Below are 4850 nucleotides of genomic sequence, written 5' to 3' on the forward strand. Positions count from 1 at the left end.
CAGCCGTAGAAATAGCCTCCCAGGATGTGGCAAAGGTTACATATTGATTTTGCTGAGCTAGGAGGACAGCAATTGTTCACTGTGATTGATAGCCATTCGAAGTGGGTAGAGGTGTTTCCGATGCGGAAAATAACAAGTAAAAGACAAGACAATTTGCGAAGATTATTTTCTTCTTATTGCCTCTCAGAAGAAATTGTGTCTGATAATGGACCACAATTTTGTTCGGGAGAATTTGCACAGTTCACGAACAAAAATGGTGTGAAATATACCAAGGTTCCACTGTACCATCCTGCTTCAAATGGTGCAGCAGAGCACACAGTATAAATTGTAAAATGGGCTCTCATCAAACAAATGTTGGATCCAAATCCAAAGAAACGACAGTTGTTGTTGGACCACAAATTGGCAAATTTTCTAATTCCATATCATAATACTCTTCATACAACTACTGGTGGAACATTAGCAGAGTTGTTTCTCAAACGACATCCACGGACCAGATTCTCGTTGTTAAAACCAAACTTGGCACAGTCAGTCGAAGAGAAACAATTAAGACAAAGAGAATCATGATATAGGTCGAGTAAGAGAAAGAAGTGTGAAATTGAACCAAAAGGTTAGAGTGAAGAACCATCACCATAAATGGTTAAAGCGGTTACCAAGAAGAATGGTGAAGCTATGTAGGCCTCACACATACTTGGTCAAGATGTTTGATCATGAACAGTGTTAAGTTCAGAATAACTCCACGAGCCTGTGTTGTAAGCTCAAACCATTGTGACCTTGGTCTCTTTAATATAACTACAAAGTGAGGCAGCAGCATGGTGGACTGCCTTTTATACCTGCTTGCTCCAGGGTGCACAGGTGACCCATAGGTCTCCCACAGGTGTGGAGCTGTGACTGCGGGCCTGCGCGGAGTTGGAGGCTGCTCGCTTGTTCGTGACTCACCGCTGTTTGTTCACTTTCACAATCCCAACTGAAAGAGTCGACGGATAAGCCGGTCAGGAAATTACCATGGCATTTAAAGATACTTGTAAAGCACCTGTAGAACAGGAGGTTGCAATCCACCGCATTAGAATTACCTTGACCAGTTGAAATGTAAAATCACTTGAGAAAGTTTATGCCGATCTAATTCGTGATGCCAAAGAGAAGAATCTGAAGGTCAAGGTACCTGTTCGCATGCCCACCAAGACTCTGCGTATCACAACAAGAAAGACTCCTTGTGGTGAAGGTTCCAAAACCTGGGATCATTTCCAAATGCGGATCCACAAGCATCTAATTGATTTACACAGTCCATCTGAAATTGTGAAACAGATCACCTCCATCAGTATCGAACCTGGTGTTGAAGTAGAGGTTACTATTGCCGATGCTTAAATGTCTATGGAAATACAATAAAAGAAACTTACACATAGGTAAGGTTTGCATACATAACAGACAGGTTAGGTTCATTCATATTTTACCTACAGATGTGGAAGGAGTTGAAAGTTGGAATAATTCAATTATTTCTGACTCATCAGACAGTCTTATTACAGAAGTACAGTACAGTAGCAAATTCTACATCAGATTTACTAGAAACAAGTCCACGAGAAAGTCAAAATTTAAGTCTGAGTCAGGCAGACAAACAGTCTGAAGTTGTAGTGAGTTTAAATGTAAATGAAGGGTATCCCTTGGAGGAAATATTTCCTCAGGCTCAGCCTAGAATGAGTTTAAGTTCGACACCATGTTTGGAAAGTTCTGTTCGAGAGCGAAGGTATTCTCTTCGAAACAGAAAACCAGTGGTTAAGTTTGATTTGTAAATATGGCAAAATAAGTCCATATCTTTTGTTATGCATAACCATGCAAGTTATGTATTATGATTATTTTGTTATCATTTCTTGTTCATGAGGAGTGAGAAGTGTAATATATAAAGCTCCATCTAGTAGACTACTGTGGTAATGCAACCATTGCTGTTTACAAGAATAAAAAGGAGTTGAAGCCATCTTGCAAGTGCAGTGTGTTTGTGATGTCGTAGAGAAGATATCACAACGCACACATCCTCTGAAATGAATAGTTAAAAAAAATGATATCTAACCCCTCCAGAAGAAACTGATTTTGGCTTGAAATGCATAATTAGCATCTCCAATAGGTTGGAGGCAATCCCCCAGTGAATAAATCTCATTGCTACTGGATTCACATTCTCCTCCTGTAATTTCTAAATTCTCCATTGCTGCAGACTATTATGTCTTATCGGATTTTTCCACTATAATAAAAATTGTGATCAAATATTGGATACAAGAACAAAAGAAATAGGAGCAGGAGTAGGCCATTTGGCTCTTCGAGCCTGCTCTGTTATTCAACAAAATCATGGCTGATCTTCTACCTCAACTCTACTTTCCCACACTATCCCTGTTGGAGTGGATTTTCGGACATAGCAAAGCATGATGGGGTAAGCCAACTATCTGCCTTTTCACTGAATGAACTTTGTACCAAGAAGCCTAATGAATTCTGCAGCAACAAGTGACTCATGGCCAGGTGCAGGCCACTGTTTCATAGAAAGCTTTGCAACAGAATAACTAACCACAAAAGAAGATACAGAGGAAGGGCCCCCAAATTCGCGCCATGCTATCAGGTTTCACTAGGACTAAAAAGTTGTGCAACAATATGATTGGTTGTATGTAAATGAATTGCGTTGCCATATGGATTGATTGGTTGTATGTAAATGAAGTTAAATGATTGTATTCCGCCCTCTGTAAACTGCTTATAACCCCGCGGCACCAGGCACTCGGGGAGAAGGTGCTTCGCAGGTCGCGGGACCTCAACTCTTCTCCCAGAGCTCTGTTAGCAATAAAGTTGTCTCTCTTACCTTACCAGAATCTATGTGAATTTATTTTCACTAACAATCCCTATAACCCATTGGTATTCAAAAGGCATGTATTCAGGGGTGCCTTTCAGCTGTCATCTTTTGTGAAGTTGGTCAGCTTCTGCTAGTTTTCTAGGTTTTCTGATAACTTGTCACTCTTCTAAATTTTGGTTATGTGGTCAAATCTTCATGTACTGAATTGTGGTGATAACAAACACCTAGAGTTTATTTGGTGCAATGTGTTGATCACTGAATCTAGCTGTTAGCCCTCACTGCTCTCTCCGCCAAAGGCTGGTGGATTCCAGTTCTGGATTTTACAGGAGACTCTGGTTGCATGTATTCCTTGAGGTTTCATCACATGACCTCCCACCTCCATCCAGTCAAATAGCCTTTTCCACGCCCACCTCCTCTCACCCTTTCCAATATTTTTAGAACTAATAAACTTGTGTTCAAAGAAGATGAGATTTTTTTAATGTCCTTATTTTTTTCCTGGGTTGCTTCAAGCAGTTGCCTGGGAGATTAATCTTGAAATCCCTAGAAACTCCAGGACAATCCTGGATGTTGCCAACCCTAAGCCATGATCAAAGAGTTTCGGGCTCCATGATCTACACAGAAATGTCTGAATTTTTCACTCCGAACGCACCTTTCTATAAATGGATACATGTATTTTTTCTTTAAAGATTCTTCATCATCAAAATTGAGGAAGACCTGCTTCCACTCTAAGTGTGAGTTCTCAGGTGACTGTACAGTCCAATGTAGGAATTACAGTCTCTGTCACAGGTGGGGCAGACAGTGGTTTAAGGAAAGGGTGGGTGGGACTGGTTTGCCACACGCTCCTTCCGCTGCCTGCATTGATTTCTGCATGCTCTTGGTGACGAGACTCGAGGTGTTCAACGCCCTCCCGGATGCTCTTCCTCCACTTTGGGCGGTCTTGGGCCAGGGATTCCCAGGTGCTGGTGGGGATTCCTAGGTACTGGTTGCACTTTGTCAAGGAGGCTCTGAGGGTATCCTTGAAATGTTTCCTCTGCCCACCTGGGACTCGCTTGCCTTGTAGAAGTTCCGTTTAGAGCGCTTGCTTAGGGAGTCTCGTGTCGAACATACGATTGATGTGGCCCGCGCAACGTAGCTGGTCCAGCGTGGTCAAGCTTTCGATGCTGGGGATGTTGGCCTGACGTTGGTGTATCTATCCTCCCAGTGGATTTGCAGGATCATGCAGAGACAGCGCTGGTGGTCCTTCTCCAACACTTTGAAATGTCTGCTGTATATAATCCACATCTCTGAGCCATATAGGGCGGGTATTACTACTGTCCTGTAGACCTTAAGCTTGGTGCCAGATTTGAAGTCCTGGTCTTCAAACACTCTCTTCCTCCTGCGACTGAAGGTTGCACTGGCACACTAGGGGCCCAAGTTTCCACATGATTCGCGCCTGATTTTTAGGAGCAACTGGTGGAGAACGGACTATTTTAGAAATCGCAATTCTCCACATTTTTTTTTCTGCAGTTCTAGTCAGGTAGAACAGTTCTAGTTTAGAATAGAATTTTTTCTTCAAAAGGGGGCGTGTCCGGCCACTGACGCCTGATTTCAAAGTTTCCACAGTGAAAATGTACTCCAAACTAAAGTAGAATGGAGCCAGTGAAGATTTTTGTAAAACTGAAAAAACCTGTTCTACACATTAAAAAATCAGGCGCAGGTTACAAATTAGGCGTCCAGAACGAGGTGGGGGGGAGGGGGGGGGGAAGGGAACTCATTAAATTCGACAATAAATCCTTATTTATACTTCTACAAATATTATACAAATAAATCCAACCTGAATAAACATTTATAAGCCAAGAAAAGATTAAATAAACCATCTTCCTACTTGTGTGAAAGTGCTTCAGCCAGGGAGAATTCTGCAGCCGTTCGTGCCGCTGAGCGGGAGAGGGAGGGAGGGAGAGAGGGAGAGAGAGAGGGGGGGGGGGAGGGAGAGAGAGAGGGGGGGGGGGAGGGAGGGAGAGAGAGGGGGGGGAGGGAGGGAGGGAGAGAG

At 42.8% G+C, this 4850-nt stretch overlaps 1 pseudogene; it reads left to right on the top strand.

The window, feature by feature from the left end:
- Nucleotides 1–911: 911 nt before the first annotated feature.
- Nucleotides 912–1393, top strand: LOC139257512 (small ribosomal subunit protein uS10-like; annotated as a pseudogene).
- Nucleotides 1394–4850: the final 3457 nt, after the last annotated feature.

This window comes from Pristiophorus japonicus, unplaced genomic scaffold (genome assembly GCF_044704955.1).
Source record: "Pristiophorus japonicus isolate sPriJap1 unplaced genomic scaffold, sPriJap1.hap1 HAP1_SCAFFOLD_856, whole genome shotgun sequence".
Lineage (NCBI taxonomy): Eukaryota > Metazoa > Chordata > Chondrichthyes > Pristiophoridae > Pristiophorus > Pristiophorus japonicus.